This window comes from Columba livia, chromosome 2 (assembly GCF_036013475.1).
Source record: "Columba livia isolate bColLiv1 breed racing homer chromosome 2, bColLiv1.pat.W.v2, whole genome shotgun sequence".
NCBI classification, from domain to species: domain Eukaryota; kingdom Metazoa; phylum Chordata; class Aves; order Columbiformes; family Columbidae; genus Columba; species Columba livia.
Genome location: NC_088603.1, coordinates 40,581,023 through 40,600,328, shown reverse-complemented (window position 1 = coordinate 40,600,328; position 19,306 = coordinate 40,581,023).

Sequence of the window (19,306 nt, the reverse complement as noted above, 5' to 3'; positions counted from 1 at the left end):
TGAGGTTGATATCAGTCAAAATGCTGATGGGATTCAATTCATTAGAGCTACTGCTGGCAGTCAGATCTGACTGAAGTTAAAACCCAAACTACTGTAATGCATTACTGGAGTGTGTTCTAAGGATGATGAGATTATTTATCTTCTGCTGAACTCTAACAATTCAGCTGAGTGCAATTTGATCAGTTTAAATGGTACCTCCCTCACAACCAGAAACCAGAGTTTTTTCACAATATTGTATTTAGTCCAAAGGTTGAGACGACTGTTTTGGACAAACAGAATGAAGATGTTGTTATTTAATATTTGTATTCTGAAGGGCAGAAGGATGAATAAATGTCACTCTGGGAGCACACCATACTTCTGTGATGGTGAAATAGACCAATATGGAACAGCTTGTATTGAGTTGCTTTTCCTCATATTTCTTTCTTGAATTGTAGCCTTTTACTTTCAGATCATTTTCTTTGATAATGACTTCAATTCAGTGATCTCATATATATATGTGTACATAAGTGTGAATTACAAAGAAAGGTTTTATAAAGTAATTAGCATTTTTGATGGTTTAGAAATTGAAAAATTAGAAGTGATTTGGAATAGGGGACAGAACATAGTTCTTTGTTAGTCTATTCTTCCAAGAAAGTGGTAGCTAGGAATACTATTTTGCTGGATTGTTTTAAACATTTTAAACAGAGGTTAAATAAATGTCTTTTTTTTTTTTTTTTTAATTTCATTAATGTGTTAAGAAAACCGGTGTGAGTGGTAGTCAGTCACAAGAACTAATTTATCCAAACAGCAACAGAAGCCACATTAACCATCACATTTTTTTCTCAAAACTCTTCTGATGCATCCTGTGAGTGTGGCACAGATAATAACTGCATTCACACAGAATTTTTATGTATGTTTTCAACAGTTTTTAGAAAATAAAATGTAGGAACAAGAACATTCACTTTGAGTTTCCTGATGCCCCTTCTATTTGTTATTATGTCTGTGACACCCACCTGTGAATTGCCCAATGGCACCTCAGTTCAGTGTAAGATATGTTCCTGCTTTTCCCAGTCAGAAGATATCACTGGTGCTACACAGTCATGAACAACTGCTTTGGTCTAGCTGAGAGGCAGCTGCTTTGAATGGCAGGTAAAGGGTTTGATACACCAAGTTTGCTTGCTCAGTGTCTAGTGGGTTCAGGACACAAGTCTGAAAAATGACAAGAAATGCTGTGTCCTGTGTTAGTGCAGACCTCCCTGTGATTATTGGTACCCTTCCACTGACACAGTGAGGTCCAATGGACTGTAGGACATGGGAGTGCAGGTTACCAGGTGTCACAAACATTAAAATGGTGATCTTTTAGCCTATCAGGCTCCATCACATGCCTCTATGAGGTGCTGTGCCTTTTCTGGGTTTTAAAATGCTCTTCAGATAAGTTAACGTACCTGTCATGTTGCCCCCAGTGAGATTTGTGCCTAGTCTTTCAACAATCTCTCCAGTAATGCTGCTCACATTTTACAGCTTTTGATTCCCTCATGTTGTAGATTTAGTTTTATTTTTCTGTAGATGTTCCCTGAAGCCAAAACAGAAGGAAGGGGAAATCTTTGCTGTAAAAGTCTTATATTTATGAGGCCTCTGATAACAGGGAGGGAGAAGATCCTTAAAAAAATAGCTCCAGTTGTTTTTAAATCTTTGTTCAGATTTTAAAATGATATGTGGAACACAGTTTTGTGTCTATAAAACAAACAAATAAAAAACCTTGTGATGTTGTTGTTAATAAAGCAGGTGGCTCATCTTTGAAAATCCCATTTTAGCCAGGCAGTGATATTTCAATGAAACCTGACATGTTTATTTTTGCCAGTCTTAGCAGCTCACAAGGCCTATTGAAAGTCATCTGAAAAAAGCCTTCTTAATAGATCAGCTTTCTTTGCTGAAGCTACAGCATCTCCAGTATTTATAGAGATTGGGTCCTTTTACATCTGTATTAGTTGAGCAGCAAGCTAACTCTGGTGACATAGATTAACAAAGTAGGCTAGTTATACAACATTGACAAATGATATGTCTTGGAAGGCATTTAGTGAGCACCTTTATATATTGGCAATTATATTTTCTTTTTTCCATTTATTGTAGAGAATTAATCCTTGGGAATCTATTGATATAATTGGTGCCAGCTGGGGGTCTGGAGCCAGCCTTGCAAATATGTCAGTTATCACTGCACTGCAAACGATAGAGACCACTGGGACAAATCCAGATCTAGTTTGACTTCTCTGAGCTCATAAAGGATTTTGCATGTTAATCACATGAATTTTGTTCAAAAATACCTGCCAGTCTCGGGGTTCACATTTCATTATAAAAAGACAGTCTGTTAGCTGCTTGTTAAGATACTTTGCTCAACAGAGTGAATAAGCAGTTGTACTTTTTGAACAAGTGTGGCTATTTACTTATAACCATGTGAGAAGAATAATAATTAATTAAGAAATTTTGAGGAAAGGTAATACTTTTGTGGTTCTGATTCCAACACAGAATGAGAAAAAGATGGTTTTGGTTGAGCTCAGCTATGGCTTTTAACTCAAAAAAATAAGCATGGATCTTTCTTTGGGCTTACTTCTCCATAGTCTCATTTTAGTGGGTATAACTTTTCAATATGCTCCCAGCATATTCATCTCACTCTGGAGTTCAAAACTTGCAGTGGCATCAAGCTGTATCCACCAAACAAATTTCAATCATTTATCAGCAGTCCTGACTAACCGGGGAGGTGCCACCTGACTGGAAGCTGGCAAATGTGATGCCCATCTACAAAAAGGCTGGAAGAATGATCTGGGGAGATGCAGGTCTGTCAGTCTGACCTTAGTACCAGGAAGGTCATGGAGCAGATCATCTTGAGTGCCACTACATGACACATACAGGACAACCAAGCGATCAGGCACAGTCAACATGGGTTTATGAAAGGTAGGTTCTGCTTGACTGACCTGATCTCCCTCTAAGACAAGGTGACCCACTAAGCAGGTGAGGTAAAGGCTGTGGATGTTGTGTACTTAGACTTCAGTAAAGCCTTTGACACTGTTTTCCACAGCATTCTCCCAGAGAAACAGGCAGCTTATGGCTTGAAAGGGCATACTCTTTGCTGGGGAAAAAACAATGGCTGGATGGCCAGTTCCATGGAGTTGTGACAAATGGAGTCAAATCCAGTTAGCAACTGGTCACAAGTGATGTTCCCCAGGACTCAGTATTGGGGTCAGTTCTGTTTAATACCTCTGAATGAGGCGATTGAGTGTACCCTTAGTAAATTTGCAGATGACACCAAATTGGGCAGGATTCTTGTTCTGCTGGAGGGTAGGAAGACTCTACAGAGGGATCTGGACTGGCTAGATCAATGGGCTAAGGTCAATGGTATGAGGTTCAACAAGGCCAAGTGCCAGGTCCTGCACTTGGGTCACAACAACCTCAGGCAGCTCTTCAGGCTTGGGTAAGAGTGGCTGGAAAGCTGCCTGGCAGAGAGAGATCTGGGGGTGTTGATCGACAGTCAGCCGAACATGAGCCAGCAGTGTGCCTCGGTGGCCAAAGAGGCCAACAGCATCCTGGCTTGTACCAGGAACAGTGTGGCCAGCAGGACTAGAGAAGTTATCATCCCCTTGTACTCAGTGCTGGTGAGGCCCCACCTTGAATCCTGTGTTCAGTTTTGGGCTCCTCATTATAGGAAAGCCATAGAGGTGCTGGAGAGAGTTCAGAGGAGGGCAATGAAGCTGGTGAGGGGTCTAGAGAACAAGTCTTACAAGGAGCAGCTGAGGGAACTGGGGCTGTTTAGTCTGGGGAAAAGGAGGCTGCAGTGAGACCTTAGTGCTGTCTACCTGAAAGGAAGTTGTAGCATGGAGGGTGTTGGCCTCTTTTTCCCAAGTAACAAATGATAGGAAGATAGGAAAAGGCTTCAAGTTGCACCAGGGAAGGCTTAGATTGTATATTAAGAAAGATTTCTTCACTGAATGAGTTATCAAGCACTGTAACAAGCTGTCCAGGGAACTGGTTGAGCCACCATTCCTGAAAGTGTTTAAAAGACATGTAGATGTGGCATTTATGAGCATGGTTTAGTGGTGGGCCTGAACTCTTAGCCTGCATAGTTTCAGGATTGGAGGACATGAACATAGTTTGAAGGTCTGAGAAGGGAGGCATCACACACTTATTTGGCTCTGTAGAGTACAATAGCTCTGGTTCTCATGTTAGATGTGTCATCCGGGTTTCTCCTCAAACACTTGGTACTTCCAAAGTGAGCCTCTTTTAAGCGTCTTAGGCGGTGAGTGGGAACCACCAATTTGTTGAAGGTCTCCCAGTCAGCCTGCTACTTGTGAGAGATACTTACTAAGTCATAGGATGAATGTTGATTGAACTTGTGAAAAGCTTCCTCAGTAGGAATCAGTCTCAATAAAAGCTGGTCAGGTGTTTGAAATTCCATGTTTTTTCCACCAAAGGCGAGTAACGTTCTTTTTTTTTTCAGTTGTAAAATCAATGTCTCTAAGCTTTGATGCTGAGAGATCATATCTAGGACTTTCCACTTACATGACTCATATGCTGCTTCATCAAGAACAGATCTGAAAATTGCAAAGGTGCCTGTTATCTGAGTTAAAAGTACTGAAGGAGATGGCATCTTCAGGTAAGGAAAGAATCCAATATGAGGAGCTGGAAAGTAGAAGAAGTCTGGAAATCTATATTCTGAAGGAGAAATGATGTCTTTAACTGCTTGCTTTAATTAAAAAATCAATTCTGTATCCAACATACAGAGAAAAAATCTTCAGATTTGCACTGTTTCTGCACCTGGTTTCTGAAATTCCTCATTTTGTGTCTAGACCTGGGTACTTAGTGCAGTGTGCTTTGGGAATTTTCTTGCATATTTGTTAGAATAATCATCATAATGAGTTCAACAACTCTCTTAATGTGGCTGTCATTCCTCCCTGGCTTCAACAGGATATTATATGTTGAGCTGAATTTTTTTATATTTTAACATTGTATGAGAAGGTTCATCTAAGGCGCACTACTTCATGCTTTGGCGAGTTTTGCCATGATCTGATAATAAATGAAGGAGCTAGTCTGCCCATGTTGAGGAAGGAAATACTTCATTATGACTATACAATGACACAATAATTTGCTTCTGCAAAAATTAAGATGAACTTGTTTTTATAACTTTATTTAGCTTGTGCTATGTTTGGTGGTTTCTCTGTAGATAAGTGTTGACATTCCTCTCCAATATACAGAGGTATTTTGATATGATACTTCAGCTCTGTAGAAGAAACAATCTGTAGAAACTATGCAGCTGAACTAGCAGAGGTCAACACTATGCAGCTTTCTTCTTTCATATTGTTTGTTTGTCTTTCTTGTTTTGGTGAGGGGTTTGTTTGTTTTAACTACATGCCAGCAATGTTATAACACAGCAGACTCTCCTCTTTCCTGTTAGTTTATATATAGAACTGAAAATTTTCCCACTTACAGAGCTGTAAATTGTGAAAAAAGTTGCTTTCTACTAGGTGTATATTTTATGGTATCTTTAAGCATAGTAGACATACCTTCTTCTCAGTACTGGTGAAGCCCCATCTGCAGTGCTGGCTCCAGTTCTGGGTTCCCCAGTACAAGAGACAGAGATGGAGTTGCTGGAGAAAATCCACAAAAGCATCTCTACTATGAGGGGCAATGGGCACAGACTGGAACATAGGTGGTTCCATCTAAACATGAGGAGAAACTTCTTTACTTTGAGGGTGCCAGAGCACTGGAACAGGCTGCCCAGAGAGGTTGCAGAATCTCCTTCTCTGGAGACATTCAAAAGCTACCTGGACACATTCCTGTGGGATCTGCTCTAAGTGAACCTGCTTTAGCAGGTGGGTTGGACTAGATGATCTCCAGAGGTCCCTTCCAACCCCAACCATTCTGTGATTCTGTGAAAGGCTGAGACAACTGCAACTGTTCATCCTGGAGAAGAGAAGGCTCAGGAGAAGCTTATTGATGTATATAAATACATGAAGGTAGGGTGTAAAGAAGATGAAGACAGTCTCTATCCAGTGGTGCCCACTGACTGGACCAGAGGCAATGAGCACAAACTGAAACATTGGAGGGTGGCTTTGAACATCAGGAAACACATTTTCACTGTGAGGGTGATGGAGCACTGGCACAGGTTGTCCAGGGACATTGTGGAGTCTCCTTCCTTGGAGATACCCAAAAGTTTCCTGGACAGGGTCCTGGGATACCTACTTGAGCAGGAGGTTTGAGCAAGATGACCTCCAGAGATCCCTTCCAATCTCAACTGTTCTGTGGTTCTATGATTCTGAGAAATGCCAGATTTCATTATTTTGTTTTGAAATCCAAGTGGAACTAAAGTGTTTTGCATTTCTGTGCAAAGTCCTGAGCCAGGTGCTAGTTTGCACTTGCTGAAGTGCAGTGAAAGCCACTGGACCCAACATTGCAGCTTTTATGTATGCCATTTGAAAAACTAATTATTAATAACATCAATAACCTGTATACCAAGCTGCCAGCGTGCTTGCACTCAGGCACAGGAAGAAACCTGACCTTCTCCAATTTACCCGGGTCTGCCTGTTTTGTAGCCAATGCCTATCTACTTGCAAACAAGGCTGTGAATGGGTAACCTCATGCTTGACCTTCCAAATTCACAGGGCTTGATCTGCCTTTGACAGAGGAGTTTAGTATGTTAGGAAGCTGCTATGGAATAATTTCAGGATATAGATGTCTTGATTCAGCCTCCTAAATACAGACATCTGGTGGTGTTTGATGTGCTTTTCAGTGTCTGCTGTCCTCCAGTTGCTTGTCCTGGGTGTGTGGGCTTCTGTTGACTCATCTTTGCCATCACTGTACAGAAGTCTGTGATAACAGTGGTCTCAAATGGTGCTTGGTGCTTGTGTAGGGAATGGAACTGGCACAAAAATCTCTTGTATCTCAGAAATACAGCCATGTGTGCCATCTAATAAACTTAACACTACTGGAACTTTACAGTCTCTGGCTCTTTCTGTTACCCGCTGGTTTCTTAGGGCATATGTGTCTATCTGATAGTAAATTCTGTATTCTTAAATAACCTTCTTTGTATTAATGATGATCGATCCAGGAAGATATTTTGTTCTTCTTCTGCTTGTCATCCAAATCAGTTTTGAGTATGATAAAGGCATTGGACTCTTGTAGACATTGGAAGGTGAAGATGCTACAGCCCTCCCTGTCTTGGGGTGACACTTGATACAGGACACCTCAGCCTTTCTGTGGGGGCTTCTATGCAGCTCCCAAATTCAAACTGCAGTTGAATCCACAACTTTACTTAGGTTTAACTACCTGAGACCTTCTGATCCCCAAAGTGCTGTCAGACACCCACAGCTTGCTACTTATTTATTTATTTTGGTTTATGGTAATTGGACAAGCAAATGTAGTTCTCATGTAAGGGCTTTTGCTGATTACACATCCTGCTTACTCATAGAAAGGTAATTTACTGCCTGCAGGGCAGAACTCAGGTATAGCCAGGCTTCCTGGGTAGCTAAATGGATCATTCCATTCCAGTGCTCATTCATTTACTGGGCTCTCTCAGACTGCTTGCAAAAGCACTTATCCTGCAAATGCTTACTCATATAAGTAATAATAGTCTAATTAGAAAGTAAGTGGGGTTTAGAGACATTAGGATTTTTTTTAAGTGAGTAAGCACTTGCAGGGCAAAACCCAAGGGCACCAGAAATGATGATAATTTTCTGCATAGTACATTGTCTATTTTTATCTGGAAGTCTGGTTCTTTACATAACTTTCTATTAAACTGTTTGAGATTTTCCCTTCCTAGAGCAGTCAGAGAAGGCCAATGGGCAGACATTCTTATGCTTCAAAGCATTTTCTAATGACTCCCTTTTAAAATGAAATGAAACATTAGCCTGAGTTATAGCTGTGATCTGCTTCTAAGTTCCTTTTTAAGCACTGAATTATATCTTTCCAGTGACTGTGTCTTTTCTTCTGTCCCTCTGAATCTCACTTCAAGCTTATCAGTTAACTGCTTTAACAGAAGTTCATTCAGGTTCATTACTTGTCCTTTTAAAATGAGATTGTTTACAAATGTCTTCCCAGCACCTAACAACTTACATAGAAGTGTGCTTTTTCATCTGCAAGGATGAAGAAGACATTGAAAATGTGTTTGTGTAGGTGCAGCTTTACCACAAAGACAGAATGATAGTAGTGAAAACAATAAAAATAATTAATTCAGGGAGTGGAGGACTGCGAGCTACCCAGGCAGACATTAACCGGTGTGTACATGCTTGACTTGCTGCTGATTCTATTACCACTCTTTTTAAAAGCACTCTGACTGCCTTTAAAAACAAGTCCCTTGGAAGGATGGTCTCACATCTCAAATGATTCTTGTGATTTTACCCTTCAGCTGTTTTCTTCCTTCAACGGTTTATGAAGACTGTTTAACTCAAACTCCAGAAACATTAAAGCAAAGGGTGATGTTTTGCCAAGCCATATGTTCTTAAATGGTGTATTTTGTGCAGTTGATAATAAAAACTTTAAGGCATAGTAGCTAAAAAAAAAATCCAACCTAATGTAAGTAGGCATGCTTCCAGTGATTTCAGCACTTACATTAGGGATGAATTTAACTGCCTGTTTTCACTTAGGACTGGGCATAGTGTTCAAACTGTGTAGGTTTCATAGACATTAGGTGTTGGGCTGGGATTTAGAATAGAATTGTTTTTTTCCAGTCTACTCAAGTTAAGAGTTACTTCACTCTATTTCCAGCTTTATTGCTTTGCAGAAGTATTAAAACACTGATATAAAATGTTCAGTAGGTATAAATATCTTGCCTGGTATTTGTTTTCATATCTCAACAGGTTTTTAAAGACATCATTCACCTGCAAATATTGTAATTTTCTTTTACATGAATAAAAAACTTTACATGAATAAAAACCTCCAATATATGTGCTACTCTACATAAAAATACCAACTGTAGGCCATAAAATGTCTGTTCAACTGAATCATAAATCTCAATACAAGAGGTAATCTCCAAGTAAACAAAGCTTTTAGTCCTGCCTACTTGGTGTGCCAAGGAAACACATATTACAGATTACCACAGATAGTTAAGGTAGTAATGTTTCCTTTGTACTTGTAGAAATACACTACACAGGTGTTGCTTATCTAAGGTTTTGTGAGAACAGATAGCTTGGAGTACCAGGCTGAGAGTTGGCCTTAGTGTGCTGACACTCACTTTTTTTCTCCATCTAGAAAGGCTTTTCTGGAGGCTCCTTCTGTTTTCTCTTTTTGTAGATGTGAAATGAGAATGGTTTTGATATTGGTGGATCCTAAGTTGTTAAAAATTTTCTTTTGTTCTTATTCCTTTGTTGCTCACCTGTAACTCCTCTCCCTCCTTCCCGGATTCTATTCTGTCCCATGGCTTGCCTCTTTAAATAAATATCCAAAGGTACAAGGTGATTACATGGGGGTAAAGCACAACCTTACAGCTTAAATACTGTTTTCAAACTATTTGAAAATTGTTAAATTTGTTAAATTGTTAAAAAATCTGCTTATGCCAAGAAACCATAATCTCATCAGAGTAGTCAGAATTGAGAGGGTATCACGATATCTTTCTGACTTTGTTTTTTATTTCCAGATAACCACAAATTTCTATGTGAGTTGTAACCTTTAAGAAAAGGTTTTAAAATCCTTGTAAAATTTAAGACATTTAATTTCCATTCTCCTAAAGGACATCAACATGAAGCAAGGAAGGTATAAGGAAATGGCTATTACAGGCATTTTGCTCTTTAAAAGAACACTGTATCAAATGGAGTAATGTGTTAAAGTGCCATAAGCAGATAAATCTAACTCATTGATCAAAGGACACATATTAATGAGTGGAGAAGAATTTAGAGCATACCTGTCATTTTAACAGCATAGAAGATGTTTCAAAAACATGAAATCCTTAAGTGATTTATCTTAAAAAAAAAAAAAGTCCCCACAGATTCTTGAAAAAGAGATTATAAACACGCTACACAATTACTAATGAATCCTTAAATGTTAAGTTTTGATCATCCTCCTATGACTATATAATGTTTTGATTTCTTATCTCATTATCAAATGTACTTCCATGTGTTGGTCTCTGCCAAATCATTTCATGATATCACAGATTTAAATAGTGGAATTACAATAGGTTTTTGGGAAGCAAAGATTGGACTCAGTATTACAACTCTGTTTATTCTCTAATGCCTATTGAAGGATCCTTAGAAAACAGTTTTGGTCTAATTTTATCACTGGTGTAGACATGAACTAGATATTAAGGAAAAAGTCTAAAGAGGAGCCAAGAATTATAAATATGGTTTATAGTAGTAGATAACTACTACTTCCTTAACTATTCAAAAGCATTAGTGAATTCTAACAACATTTTAACATATTTGAATAAAGTCCAAATTTGGTTTTATCCTCTGGATAATGAAATACAGAGTTTTTCCCAAAGTCATTCAGTTTCTTAAAACCCCTGAACTGTAAACCTATCTATGCTCCCTGTGTGAGTCTGAAATCACACTGCTTGGAGTGAGGTTGAGAAAAGAAGATGTGTTATAAAACAGACCAGAGAAGGTTTAGAGAGAAAAACCAATACAGAAAAAATAAGTAAACATTAGTTGTAGTAACACTCACAAATAGTAGATTTATTAAGAGTAAGAAAAGAATTCTGAAAAATGTCAGTTGCAATCAGTGCCAGCAATGTCCATCCAGGGAGAAAGACAGACAATAATTACTTGGCTTTAGGTTTGCAAATGTAAGAAATGTAATCTTGGTCTTCACTTGGTGAGTGGCAAAAATCCTGTTGACACTGACGGGGCCGACATTTTGCTCCATGCCTTTCTGATGCAAGCCTGATATAAACACCAACCATCTCACATTGCACCCAATAGTAGTTTTGCCACTTATTTCACTGGCAACAGTGCTGGACATTTTGCCTTTGGGCTGTGCGGCGGAAATCAATGAGATTTCTGCTTTAAATTAGGTCACGTATTCCAAACCTAGTCCTGCAGTGGATTTTCTGTTATGAGTACATCAGGGTCAGATCCATAATCTGGCACAGAAGTGGAACAATCAGTTTTCAGTGTACACATTAAGGTGTTCATAGGTGTTATGCTGTGTTACAGATTCGATTAATCTGAGCTCAATTCGGCTGTGACGTAATTTCCTTTGGTCTCAGTGAAACAAAAGTAGAACTACATCAGAGCAAAAAATAGGATTTTGTAAGTGGATAAAAAAAAAAAAAAACAAACAGCAAAAAACCCGAAACCAAACCAACCAAACAAAAAAACATAAAAACCAAACATTTGCTTGATGTAGCTTTTTAGGTTTGCTTTGAAATAGTTTAACTAATGCAGATTAGTAATCTATAGCCAAAATTGGTGTTAACAAAGTTGAACATATTATTTATTTTCTTGTATATTGAAATAAAAACACTAGAAGCTAGTGACCATCTTGCAATAATGTACAATGTATAAAAACATATCAGTCTTATTTAGAACAAAAACTTTGATGTAATAGAACTTCTTTTTGAAGGAAAATATAGCCTAAAGGGTATTAATCACATATAATTTCAAAAGCCCCAGGAGAACTTCTTAGCGAGATTCTTACAAATTATGATAATTTTTTTAGAATGCATCAACAGAAAAGTGCTAAAAGGTTGGAATGTAAGAAAAATGTCAGTATTTCTAATTGTTATTCTTCTGTGCATGTGCATATGTGCACACAGACTCTAAGACATCCAACAGCATATTTTTGCATAATAGAAATCCTATATATATTCATTTGTGTAGTTGCAAGTTGAGCATTCTCTATAAAAATAGGTTTCATTTTAGTATTTCTGCATTACTTTCAGTGCAATAATTGTCATTGCTGTGTTATTTGAAGATACATAGTATGCATTATCAAGTACTTAAGTTCTGTACTTTGGCATTGTGTGTTAAGATGCTAATATTTAGTACAATATGATAATTATGGGTAACAAGAAAAAGAGGAAACAGTAAACACCTAACTTGCAAACAAAGACCCACTGGGAAAAGACAGAATAGATTTCAATTGTCACACAAAGCATTTTAAAAATTGCTTATTACATTTATTTAGTTTTATTAGTTTATTTTGCCTAAACAGTCAGTGCATGTAGATTGTTTTCCATTAGCAAGTGTAATTTTCCTTTTTCTCTCTCAACCAGCTTTTGCTCTGGTCTTATGCTTTTTATTGCATGCGTATGACCCTTTCCACTTTCACTTTACAAGCAGTAGGAGAACAGATTAAATTATCCCTGTGTTCTGTAAGAATATGTCAGCTCTGAGGCTGGTGCAGATCTCCTTGAGTTGATGTGCACTTGAATAGATGAAGCTGTACAGTGCAGCATTTTACCAGCACACTAACTGGCACGAAAACTGTTTGCACAGCACTGCTGTACCACTTCTAGCCTTCAACCAGCCTTGTGTGCTGCTAGGCTGGGTATGTGATGCCAGCTCAGCTGTAGCTCATCTACCTACACAGAATATATGTACAAAGTAGGAAGCTACCAAAATCATGTACAATTTTGTTTTCTGGTGAACAAAGCCATCTTCAATATATAGGAGTTAGAATTCTATGTTCGGTCAGGAGATCATGATCTGGTGGCAATTACAGAAACATGGCGGGACAGTTCTTGTGACTGGAATGTGGTAATGGATGGCTATGCCCTTTTCAGGAAAGACAGGCCAGCCAGGCGTGGTGGTGGAGTTGCTCTCTATGTGAGAGAGCAACTACAATGTACTAAATTCTGCCCAGGAGTGGATGACGAGCAAGTTGAGAGTGTATGGGTCAGGATCAAGGGGCAGGCTGGCAGGGGTGACACTGTTGTGGGCGTCTGTTACTGGCCACCAGATCAGGCTGAGGAAGTTGATGAGGCCTTCTATAGGCAGCTGAGAGTGGCCTCACAGTCACAGGCCCTGGTTGTTGTGGGTGATTTTAACTTCCCTGATGTTTGCTGGAAGGACCTTTCAGCCAGCCAGCCACAGTCCAGGAGATTCCTCCAGTGCATTGATGATAACTTCCTCATGCAGATGGTGGAGGAGCCGACTAGGAGAGGTGCACTGCTGGATCTCATCCTCACTAACAAGGAGCAGTAAAGGTTGAGGGCTGCCTGGGTTGCAGTGACCACGAGATGGTGGAGTTCAGGATCTTGTGTGGCAGGAACAGAATAGCAAGTAGAATTGCAACCCTGGACTTTAGCAGGGCTAACTTTGGCCTTTTCAAGCAATTGCTGGGGGAAATCCCATGGGCAAGACTGCTTGAGGGAAAAGTGGCCCAAGATAGCTGGATTGCATTCAGAGATTGCTTCTTCCACGCTCAGAATCAGAGCATCCCCACACGTAGGAAGTCAAGGAAGGGAGCCAGGAGGCCTGCGTGGTTGAATAGGGATCTGTTGGGCATGCTCAAGCAGAAGAGGAGAGTTTACAGGTCGTGGAAGCAGGGACTGGACACTTGGGAGGAATATAAGGCTGCTGTTAGAGGATATAGGAAGGCAGCTAGGATAGCCAAGGCCTCCTTAGAATTAAAGCTGGTGAGAGGGGTCAAGGACAGCAAAAAGAGCTTTTTCAAATACATAGCAGATAAAACTAATACCAGAGGCAATGTAGGCCCACTTATGAATGGGGTGGGTGCCCTGGTGGCAGAAGATACAGAGAAGGCAGAATTACTGAATGCCTTCTTTGTCTTTGGGATGCATCCGCGGGTGCTGAGGGAGCTGGCTGAAGTCATTGCTAGACTGCTCTCCATCATCTTTGCCAAGTCTTGGGAAACGGGGGAGGTGCCTGAGGATTGGAGGAAAGCAAATGTCACTCCAGTCTTCAAAAAGGGCAGGAGGGAGGGCCTGGGTAATTATAGACCGGTCAGCCCCAACTCTGTCCCTGGGAAAGTAATGGAACGGCTTATCCTTGGTGCCATGTCAAGGCATATCAAGGATAAGAGGGTTATTAGGGGCAGTCAGCATGGCTTTACCAAGGCTAAGTCATGCTTGACCAACCTCATAGCCTTTTATGAGACTGTAACAAGGTGGATGGATGATGGCAGAGCGGTGGATGTGGTCTACCTTGACTTCAGTAAAGCCTTTGACACAGTCTCCCACAGCATCCTCACAGCTAAGTTGAGGAGGTGTGGTCTAGACAATAGAGTAGAGAGGTGGGTTGCAAACTGGCTTAAGGAGAGAAGCCAGAGAGTGGTAGTCAATGGTGTGGAGTCTAGTTGGAGGCCAGTATCTAGTGGAGTGCCTCAGGGGTCAGTACTGGGGCCAATATTATTCAATATATTCATTAACGATTTGGACGAGGGAATAGAGTGTACTATCAGCAAGTTTGCTGATGACACTAAGCCTGGAGGAGTGGCTGACATGCCAGAAGGCTGTGCTGCCATCCAGCGGGACCTGGACAGGCTGGAGAGTTGGGCGGGGAATAACCTGATGAAATTTAACAAGGGAAAGTGTAGAGTCCTGCATCTGGGCAGGAACAACCCCAGGTTCCAGTATAGGTTGGGAAATTACATATTAGAGAGCAGTGTAGGGGAAAGGGACCTGGGGGTCCTGGTGGACAGCAGGATGACCATGAGCCAGCACTGTGCCCTTGTGGCCAGGAAGGCCAATGGCATCCTGGGGTGTATTACAAGGGAGGTGGTTAGTAGATCGAGAGAGGTCCTCCTTCCCCTCTACTCTGCCCTGGTGAGACCCCATCTAGAATATTGTGTCCAGTTCTGGGCCCTCAGTTCCAGAAGGACAGGGAACTGCTGGAGAGGGTCCAGCGTAGGGCAACCAAGATGATTAAGGGAGTGGAGCACCTCCCTTATGAGGAAAGGCTGAGGAAGCTGGGTCTTTTTAGTTTGGAGAAGAGGAGACTGAGGGGTGACCTTATTAATGTTTATAAATATATAAAGGGTGAGTGCCATGAGGATGGAGCCAGGCTCTTCTCAGTGGCAAACAATGATAGGACAAGGGGTAATGGGTTTAAGCTGGAACAGAAGAGGTTCCACTTAAACTTGAGAAGAAACTTCTTCTCAGTGAGGGTGACAGAGCACTGGAACAGGCTGCCCAGGCGGGTTGTGAAGTCTCCTTCTCTGGAGACATTCAAAACCCGCCTGGACATGTTCCTGTGCGACCTCACCTAGGCGTTCCTGCTCCAGCAGGGGGATTGGACTAGCTGATCTTTTGAGGTCCCTTCCAATCCCAAACATACTGTGATACTGTGATATAGCTTGCATATTCTACAGCAAAATTGTCTTTGCAGAAGAACACCTGTACTAACTTCACTCTGCAGTACATTTAAAAATAACGGTCATGACGTTACGTAAGCCTGTAAACACTTTAAATCAGAGGGATTGCTCTAAATCTGTTAATAAAAATATTCTCTGTTTCTACCAGCATATCACAGAGGAGGTTTCTCTTTGCTGAAAATTATGCCTTGGCTTGAAGAGAATGGCAAAGAGTGAAGTTAACTCACTGGAACTGCCTTGTCAGCAGAAAGATAAATGTATAGCCTTGTTTAAACCAAAATTGGTTACCCACTTATGAATATTCCAGAAGAGCCGAGGGTGGTGTTGTTCAGATGGATGTATCTGTACTTGCTGCTCAGCTACATGGATGTTTTTGACATGGTACCTACTGAGCATTTTGGATGGAAATCTCACAATTTACAGGTGATGTTTTCTTGAATGCCTGATAAGGAAAAGATCTTGGGATCTTGGACAAAATATACTCGTGGGTGACTCAGTATTAAGCCAATGCAAAAATGACTGGTATTTGTGAAGTGAGCTGTGTCCCAGGCTGTGCTTAGACTCTGGAAAGCGAACAGTTTTCAAATGCAAAAGGAAATCCCAATTATGAGGTAAAAGGCATGCAGAGCTCCAGTTTGGGTCATGCAACAGTTCTTTAAGTTGTTTACACTGTAGAAAACTGTACAAAGTCAGATAAAGACTGGCGTAAGGAAAAGGATAGAGGAATTGAAACGGATAACATCACTGTGCAGGGATTTTAAAGATTTGCTTGACGCATATCGTGAACCAAGAGGATGGCCAAATCCCTGGCTCTGGGCACAATTCCCAGGAAGAATGGCTAATAATGAGGTTTGTGTTTGGACTAAGCACCTGAAGGTGAAAGGTACACAAGTCAGCTTTGCAACCACGTGAGAAGCATTGTGTGAACGTAACTGCAGCTCCACTTTGCAATGAATGTGTGCACTTCAGTGGGATAAAAGGGTACATGATTTCTGAAAATGAGCAACAGTAGAGGGGAATTTATAAATTTTGAAGTTCATCTAGATTCTTTCACCCGCTGTCTGACAAATGTACTGCAGGAATCCCAAGTGACATGACATGCAAAGCAGAGAAATACTTTGGGAATTGGAAGGTCAAGTAAAAGTCTGCAGTCGTGAGGTACTGTGGCAATACTGAAAATGGGTACTCCTGAGTGTCCTTTGCTTATTCCACATAAATGTACACATAGAAAGACAACTACTTTATATAGATCTTGGCTGTGCATGGACATGGCAGAACGCAGAAGCAGAGCATATTTGTGCCACAAAACTGAAAAGATGAAGCATTCATTTATTCAGCTAGGAAAGGAGTTTGTTCTTTCCATATGGATGTCCAAGGATAACAGGTTTTGCAATGACATTAGGGCATCCTGTAAATGGACATGAGAGGATGAGGGAACACTTTATTTTTCTTAGAGGAAGCTGCAGGAATTGCTGTTTCCCCCAGCTGGAAAGTGTACAGTTAATGACAGGTTGGGTCTAAGACAACAAGTGCAGGAAAAAAGCCTTATGTGCCCAAGGGAAATTTATGGGGAAATGTGTTAATGTAGTAATGAGATTCATCTTTAGTTGACACATCAAAGATAAATGTCAACTTATCTATTTGTTAATGGATCTATTAAAAGCTTTGTTTATACTTAGTCTTTTTTTTTCTTCTCAAGCACTTACACAGATGGATTGTGCAAACAAATACTTCATTAAACGTAGGACTCAGCCAAGTGAACGCTTTTGAGTCCAGAATCATGTCAATTAACCAAATTTAATTGCTTTCTTGATCCACCCCACTTTTTAAACATTTCTTTTAGGTTTCTGGTTAAGACCAGAGAGGCACTGAGTAGTTCTATATGACTGAATGACTCTATAAATCCTATTTTATTAATAAAAATGCAGTCTGTGCTCTCAAAACAGTAGAGTACCACGTAACACAAAAACAACACAAACACCAAAATCCAAAAGGCTTGGTTAGAATGAGTCACTGAGGCAAAATTGGCAGGCATAGCCTTAGATTCCCAAGCTCAAGTAAGCTGGTTAGGAGAGAAGATGCCTATTTAAATGCAATAACCATTTTCTTTAAGATTGTTTCTGAGACATATTTTTCCTACTGCTAAACAGCTACTTTGTCAGTATCAATAGCTTAAAGAAATTTGGCTCTAAGTTGAACTAACAATTCATTGTTTTGTCTAGTTGCAACATATACACCTAGGTCTGCCACTTGGAGTCAAAAAATTTGATTGGAGAGAGTTCTACAGTGTATAAAAAGAAACTCAGTTTTATCTACAGCTTAATAGTATAACACAGAATGGATTATTTTGTAATTAAGTATAACATTTGCAGTGCAAATGATTAGTTTGATTTTTTTCTTTTTTCTTTTTTTATTTTTAAACAAAAAATTACTTCCTTAGATTGGGAACCAAATCTTCTGAAAAATGACAGCAACTGGATCTTTTATTATTTCTTAATTACTAAGAATAACACTATGAGGTTTTAATTTGAACTTTATGGTCTTTTCAGTAAATGAAAGACCAAATGGTTTAGAAACATGCATTTAATCCTAGACTTTTGAGAGCTGTATCATTAGTATGTGGTCAAATGTAGGAATTCTGAATGAAATTCTGTACAATAATTTCCCAAGTTACAAGCAGGTATAATGTTATATGTCAAAACCTAAAGTTGTAATATTTTATCTTCTATTATCTCGTTGGTGCACATCTCATTACCTTTGGCAAGTATATGTGAAATTTCTAAGTAATTAGATGAAGTAGGTATACTATGCATGGTTTTTTGGGGTAGGGTAGAAGATTGATCATGTGATGCCATAGTACTTTGCAAATCGATAACTGTTTTTTTCCCTAGGGTGGAAAAAAGGAAGACACACTTTAAATAATAGATACTGAATATCAGTTACCAGTCTAAAAAATTGTAGGACCACAAACATTTTTATCCATCCTCTCAGTTGTTCAAATACTCCTAAATAACAAAGAGGATTTTTCATAGTAAAAAAATTAAATGTGAGGTTGTTTATATGTCAACAAGTAGCATTATTTTTTTAATTTCAACTTTCTTGAATTCTCCACAGCTTCCTATAAATCCATGTCATTTGAGCAATTCCAATATCTGTGAAAATACAGAATTTGTCATTAAGCAAATGGAGTCCTCCTCTGATTAAAAAAAACCATGTGATTGAGCACAACGTCTTCAATGCATCTCTCCAAAGAAACACCGAACTGGTCAGGCCTTCCGAACAATGTTAAAATAATGACTTAAACATGAACTCCTTCAATTTTCTCATTAGGCTCACTGAAGTTAATGGGACTATATGCGTGCTGAAGAATATACTCTAGAGCTTTCTTTATAGGTTGTAGGTCAGAATGGCAGGGGGATAATATTTAATCAAGGAAGTAAGTTTTAGTTCAAGTTTCGACCGCACTGTTATGTCTAATAGTGAAGGAAATTATTTAAAAACTGCTGGCACTAGGTCTGTATTCAGCATGATTTCAAAACCACAGAACGGTCTATTAAATTCTGGCATGTGAAACTTGGAACATGAAAAGTTAAGGCACTGTTCCCGCAAATCCCTTGCTTGCAAGAATAAGTACTTACAGGGCTGAGCTGAAAATCCTGAAGTTCTTTCTGAGTTTTCACTGGAAGCCAGGCACAATCCGGGAGTTAGAGTGCAGACACCTAGCTTGGTACCTGGCACGCACCTGAGCACAGGTAGGATCCAGATCCAGTCTGTTTCTCTGCTTAAAATCCCCTGAAAAAAACAATTCAGCAGGAACTATTGGGAGCATGCCTAGTGAGCAATAAAGAGATGGCTGCCTCACAAGTGTAGCTCAGGCCACTATTTTAAATTTAATTTCAAATTAAAATATGGCTGAAAAAGGAAATAGCATTTTTAGTTGATAGCCTAGCATTTGAAATACTTTTCTAAAAAGTGGCAAATTCTGGTTCAAATCTCTCTTCTGCCATTTGAGAATTAAATTCATATCTCTTTTAGGAGTGGACATTAGCCATTGGTCCTAAAGACTCTTCCA